This window comes from Scylla paramamosain, unplaced genomic scaffold (assembly GCF_035594125.1).
Source record: "Scylla paramamosain isolate STU-SP2022 unplaced genomic scaffold, ASM3559412v1 Contig68, whole genome shotgun sequence".
Lineage (NCBI taxonomy): Eukaryota > Metazoa > Arthropoda > Malacostraca > Decapoda > Portunidae > Scylla > Scylla paramamosain.
Genome location: NW_026973733.1, coordinates 65,001 through 72,500, shown reverse-complemented (window position 1 = coordinate 72,500; position 7,500 = coordinate 65,001).

Sequence of the window (7,500 nt, the reverse complement as noted above, 5' to 3'; positions counted from 1 at the left end):
ACAACCCAACCGACACATATACACACACACACATTCTCTCTCTCTCTCTCTCTCTCTCTCTCTCTCTCTCTCTCTCTCTCTCTCTCTCTCTCTCTCTCTCTCTCTCTCTCTCTCTCTCTAACTCCCTTCGTGATTTCTGGCATCTAGCCAAAAAGTATCTCCAATAACTTTGCTGCTTCTTCTTTCCCTACTCTATTTCAACCAGATGGCACCACTGCTATCGCATCTATTTCTAAAGCTGAAATCTTTGCTCAAACCTTTGCTAAAAATTCTACATTGGACGATTCTGGGCTTGTTCCTCCCTCTCCTCCACCCTCTGACAACTTCATGCCACCTATTAAAATTCTTCGCAATGATGTTTTCCATGCCCTCGCTGGCCTAAACCCTCGGAAGGCTTATGGACCGGATGGGGTCCCTCCTATTGTTCTCCGAAACAATGCCTCCATGCTTGCACCTTGCCTATTCAAATTCTTTCAGCTCTGTCTGTCAACACTACCTTTCCTTCTTGCTGGAAGTTTACTTACATTCAACCTGTTCCTAAAAAGGGTGACCGTTCTAATCCCTCAAACTACCATCCTATTGCTTTAATTTCCTGCCTATCTAAAGTTTTTGAATCTATCTTCAACAGGAAGATTCTTAAACATCTATCACTCCACAACCTTCTATCTGATCGCCAGTATGGGTTCCGTCAAGGCCGCTCTACTGGTGATCTTCTGGCTTTCCTTACTGAGTCTTGGTCATCCTCTTTTAGAGATTTTGGTGAAACTTTTGCTGTTGCCTTGGACATAATTATCAAAAGCTTTTGATAGAGTCTGGCACAAAGCTTTGATTTCCAAACTACCCTCCTACGGTTTCTATCCTTCTCTCTGTTTACTTCATCTCAAGTTTCCTTTTTGACCGTTCTATTGCTGCTGTGGTAGACGGTCACTGTTCTTCTCCTAAATCAATTAACAGTGGTGTTCCTCAGGGTTCTGTCCTGTCACCCACTCTCTTCTTATTATTCATTAATGATCTTCTAAACCAAACTTCTTGTCCTATCCACTCCTACGCTGAAGATACCACCCTGCACTTTTCCACGTCTTTTCATAGACGTCCAACCCTTCAGGAGGTAAACATATCACGCAGGGAAGCCACAGAACGCCTGACTTCTGATCTTTCTAAAATTTCTCATTGGGGCAGAACAAACTTGATATTGTTCAATGCCTCAAAAAATCAATTCCTCCATCTATCAACTCGACACAACCTTCCAGACAACTATCCCCTCTTCTTCAATGACACTCAACTGTCCCCCTCTTCTACATTGAACATCCTCGGTCTGTCCTTTACTTATAATCTGAACTGGAAACTTCACATCTCATCTCTAGCTAAAACAGCTTTTATGAAGTTAGGTGTTCTGAGACGTCTCCGCCAGTTTTTCTCACCCCCCCAGCTGCTAACTCTGTACAAGGGCCTTATCCGTCCATGTATGGAGTATGCTTCACATGTCTGAGGGGGGTTCCACTCATACTGCTTTTCTAGACAGGGTGGAATCAAAAGCTTTTCGTCTCATCAACTCCTCTCCTCTAACTGACTGTCTTCAGCTTCTCTCTCACCGCCGCAATGTTGCATATCTAGCTGTCTTCTACCGCTATTTTCATGCTAACTGCTCTTCTGATCTTGCTAACTGCATGCCTCCCCTCCTTCCGTGGCCTCGCTGCACAAGACTTTCTTCTTTCTCTCACCTCTATTCTGTCCACTTCTCTAACGCAAGAGTTAACTAGTATTCTCAATCATTCATCCCTTTCTCTGGTAAACTCTGGAACTCCCTGCCTGCTTCCGTATTTCCACCTTCCTATGACTTGAATTCCTTCAAGAGGGAGGTTTCAAGACACTTATTCATCATTTTTTGACCACTGCTTTGACCCCTGTATGGGACTGGCATTTCAGTGGGCATTTTTTTTATTACATTTTTGTTGCCCTTGGCCAGTGTCCTTCCTACATAAAAAAAAAAAAAAAAATAGTAGTAGTAGTAGCAGTAGTAGTAGTAGTAGTAGTAGTAGTAGTAATGCTATTTTTCATATATTTAGTAATTTTTTTTTTTCATATTATTATTTATATTTATATTTTTTGTTTTGTTTTGACATTCATACGAATGCTATAAAGGTGAAGCATAGAAATTTATTTGATTGATTAATTAATTTATATATCTATTTATTTTGATTTTTTAAATTAATTAATTTATTTATTTTTATTATTATTATTTTTTTTTTTTATGTCTCTATGATAAGCAAAGCATTATAGAATTTATGAAAGCACATATCCTCTAGAGTCTTGCCCTACAAAAGATTCTGTAAAGTAAAAAATAAAGGGAATAAGTGTCAGTGACGTTTGATGAATAGAGGAAGGCGTGGCAGAAATTACCATAAAACGTATATAAATGAAAATTTATCTTCCTCGTATTTTCCAACTTGCGTTTGCTTCTTGAAAATTTAACTGGGTGGGTCATATAGCAGACATATTGTTCTTTCCTCCATTGTAGTTTGTTTCCAGCAAGCCCCCTAAATAAAGTTTCTGTTTTTTTTTTTTTTTTTTTTTTTTTAAAGAAATGAGGAATTACATTCTAACGCTGATCACTGAGCGGAGCGTAGACGAGCTGCTATCCTCAAGGACGTTACCTCTCTCTCTCTCTCTCTCTCTCTCTAAATAAGACTTTAAATAAAAAGAATATATATATATATATATATATATATATATATATATATATATATATATATATATATATATATATATATATATATATATATATATATATATATATATATATATATATATATATATATATATATATATATATATATTAAAAGACAATGAATATCCTCTGGGGAAGGGGTGACAATCCTTATTTAACCCTTAATTTCAGTTGAATTTTGACAAGTCTACGTTAAAATGTTTCCATTTTTCTGCAGTGATAAAGAAACGTAGAGGGGTAGCTAATATATTTAATTGTTAATTGTATCTTTTTTTCTTTCTTTTTTTCATTTATTCTTTTATTAATTTTTCTTTTCATTGCTTAATTATGCATTATGCCGACACTGCAGGTTACAATTGCAGATATTGCAAGTATTTTTGACACAATACAAGTACATCCAGCTAAACTATTGCTACAGTATAGAGAGAGTATTTCGATTACATACCTTATTCTTCATCTTCTTTTCTTCTTTTTTTTTTTTAATAAATATAATAATAAATAAATAAGTAAATAGGTATTGTCAAATGAAATCGTCGAGATTACGCAGGGGTTTCGGGCAATACTTGGATGGGTGACTACACAAGCCTCATCTGTCTGAAAAAAAATAAATAAATAAAAAAAATAAGAATAAGAATAGGGAGAATGAACGAAAATTTTAAGTAATAAAGATAACAGTAAGAATTATTATAACAAGAATAAGAAAAATTACAATAAAGGAATATAAAAAAAAAGAAAGAAAGCATCCCATGTCTTTCTTCCTAATTGTCATAGAAGGGTGAATTCTTTTGTATATTTTCCAACATTTCCAATACAACGATATGAATGGGGGAAGAAAGAATAAGAATAATAGAAAGAAGGCCTCCCAACACCTAGTTCTCCGGTCTTGGCCAATTAGCTAACGGCGGGATCAGCGCAGTTAAGCAGGGGGTCCGGGAAGAACTTGGATGGGTGACCACAAAAGCCTCATCTCTCTGAGAATAGAAAAAAATAGCAATAAGAATGAGGAGAATGAACGAAAAACGAAAATAATAAAATAACAATAACAACTATAATAAAAAAAAGAAGATTAAGAATAAAAAGAACAAAAATAAGGGAAAAAAGTAATAATATATCTCTCTTGCTAATTGTCGTAGAATTATGAATGAAGGGTTAATTTTAGTGCATATTTTCCAACATTTTCAGCACAACAATGCAACAACAATACAGGAAAGAATAAGAATAAGAGAAATAAGCCCTCCCAACACCTTGTTCTCCGCTCTTGACCAATCAGCTGACGGCGGGATCAGCAAGGTTAAGCAGGGGGTCCGGGCAGAACTTGGATGGGTGACCGCACAAGCCTCATCTCTCTAAAAGTAGGATAAATAAGAATAAGATAAGGAAGAATAATAAAAAAAAATGAAAATAATAAAGATAACAATATTAATTATGACAAGAATAAGAAAAAAATAGAATAAAAAGAATGAAAAAAATAAGAATATCACAACTTTCTTGCTAATTGTCTTAGAATTTTAAATGACATGTCAGTTCTGCTGTATATTTTCCAAGATTTGTTATGAATGAGGGAAGAAAGAATAAGAATAAGAATAAGAATAAGAACAAAATGAATTAGACTAACAATAATGATCACATCTTTCATGCGGTGACTGCGTGGGCGATGAGCCTCACTGGACGTTTCTGACCAATCACAAGGCAGGGTTGGAGTCGTCGGGCCCACCCGATTCATATATAAAGGGATTTTGTGGGAAGCGCGGGCAGACTCAGCTGAGTGTTCGTTGTGAGTTGTTGTTACCACAACTATGGCACGTACCAAGCAAACGGCTCGCAAGTCCACTGGTGGCAAGGCGCCCCGCAAGCAGCTTGCTACAAAGGCAGCTCGCAAGTCTGCTCCAGCCACTGGAGGTGTCAAGAAACCCCACCGTTACAGGCCTGGAACCGTTGCTCTCCGTGAGATCCGCCGTTATCAGAAGAGCACTGAGCTGCTTATCAGGAAACTGCCTTTCCAGCGCCTGGTGCGTGAAATTGCTCAGGATTTCAAGACTGACCTCCGCTTCCAGTCCTCTGCTGTCATGGCTCTCCAGGAAGCTTCCGAGGCTTACCTCGTGGGTCTGTTTGAGGATACCAACCTGTGCGCCATCCATGCCAAGCGCGTGACTATCATGCCAAAGGACATCCAACTGGCTCGTCGCATCCGTGGCGAGCGTGCCTAAGAAGTCATCCACGAATGATCTTCATAACAGCAATATCTAGGCCCTTTTTAGGGCCAAACATCTCTTTCATTAAAGAATTTTCATAGACAATCTGTTTGGTTTTGTGGAAGAAAATATTTATTTTCCATCTTTCAGTATCAGGTATCGACTTTCAACTCAATATCCTTCCCCCCTTTTTTTTTTTTTATATTATTATTATTATTCCCTCTTCCATGGCCATATCTCTTTCACTTGGGAGAATTTTTATCTTTCTTTATCTCTATTTTTTTTTTATCTTTTCTTTATCTCCACAGAATAATAATCACGATAATAATAAGCATAATAATAATAATAATAATAATAATAATAATAATAATAATAATAATAATAATAATGATACAATAATTATTATAATAATAATCATAATAAAAACAACAATATTAATATTATTAATAATGATAATAATAATAATAATAATAATAATAATAATAATAATAATAATAATAATAAAAATAATAATAATAATAATATTAATAATAATAACAATAATTATAATAATAATGCATTTGTCTATATCGTATCTTTTTTCCTTTTCAAGTGTGGCTCCAATGGAGCCGGGTATTATTTTATACTGGCAGCAGTATACTGGCCGCCTGTTTACTTGGAGGAGGTATACTTGGTAACAGCCTTGGTGCCTTCAGAAACAGCGTGTTTTGCCAGTTCACCAGGCAGAAGAAGACGGACAGCGGTCTGGATTTCCCGGCTGGTGATGGTGGAGCGCTTGTTATAGTGTGCCAGGCGGGATGCCTCGGCAGCGATGCGCTCGAAAATGTCATTCACGAACGAGTTCATGATTGACATGGCCTTGGAGGACACGCCAGTGTCTGGGTGGACTTGCTTGAGCACCTTGTAGATGTAGATGGAGTAGCTCTCCTTCCTCCTGCGCTTCTTCTTCTTGTCGCCCTTGGCAATGGCCTTCTGTGCCTTGCCAGCTTTCTTGGCAGCCTTTCCTGATGCTTTGGGAGGCATAGTGTCGCCGTACTGCTGTGAGAACGAGTGTGCGTTTTCTCAGTTGAAAAGTGGTATATATATTAGCGTGCCTACTCAGGATCAGGAGTCGCCACCTCAGCGAGCGTCCTGATTGGTCCAGACGCGCTCTGGGCCGATCTGATCTCGCGTATATATAGCCGTTTTTCCCAAAATTCACTACTTGCTCGCAGAGCTACCGACGAGGTTAGAGTACTCGCGCTCCTCATTTATCACCAACAACAACAACTACTACTACTACTACTACTACCACAACATCCATTATCATGTCTGGACGCGGCAAGGGAGGAAAGGTGAAGGGAAAGTCAAAGTCCCGTTCCAGTCGTGCTGGACTCCAGTTCCCGGTCGGCAGGATTCATCGCCTTCTAAGGAAAGGCAACTACGCCGAGCGCGTGGGTGCTGGTGCCCCCGTGTACCTTGCGGCAGTTATGGAGTACCTGGCTGCTGAAGTCCTTGAGCTTGCCGGCAATGCCGCCCGTGACAACAAGAAGACTCGCATCATCCCACGTCACCTGCAGCTGGCCATCCGCAACGACGAGGAACTTAACAAGCTCCTCTCCGGAGTCACCATTGCACAGGGTGGCGTGCTGCCCAACATTCAGGCCGTGCTCCTTCCCAAGAAGACTGAGAAGAAGTAAATAAAGGGCCTCCCTCCCCTTCAGCCAATATCACCATCAATCCGGCTCCTCTTCGGAGCCACACGTTCAAACATCTAGAGAGTTGTGTAGACTATACTGGTATATCAATAATAAGCAAGTAGTGTATTTATTTTCGAGTTAGTTATTTGTTATTATTATTATTATTATTTAGTCAGGCACGCAAGTGACCGAGAATAAATATGTATACTATATTTCTACTAATGTACCTGCTGTGTGTCACAGTGGAGAGTTGATTAGATGTGTTGCCTATTGTGATATGTTGAGCGTCTTTTTCATCTCAATGTATATTTTGTTTTATGAGAAACTGAGAACGATGAGGGGCGTGATCATTGAAATAAGTCAATGATAATAATAATAATAATAATAATAATAATAATAATAATAATAATAATAATAATGATAATAATAATAATAATAATAATAATAATAATAATGATAATAATAATAATACTTGGAGAAGACCTGATGAAGTGAGAAAGATGGTTATAATTAATAATGGTTTCTTTTCTTAGCTCAGATAGTGATAGTGAACATGGTTATGAGAAAGTAGTAGTAATAATAGTAGTCTATGGTCCTTCTTTCTTTTCATGTTTGTGGACCTTAAAAAGGTCCGGGAGATGATGTTATTCAATGATGATAATGCAAGCTGAATAGCTGGCACCATCTCAATAATGGAGCGATTTAACCACCAAATCCGTACAGGGTACGGCCCTGACGCTTGAGGGCGTAGACAACGTCCATGGCAGTAACGGTCTTACGCTTGGCGTGCTCGGTATAGGTGACAGCATCCCTGATAACGTTCTCAAGGAACACCTTGAGCACCCCACGAGTCTCCTCGTAGATGAGACCAGAGATGCGCTTGACGCCACCTCGGCGAGCT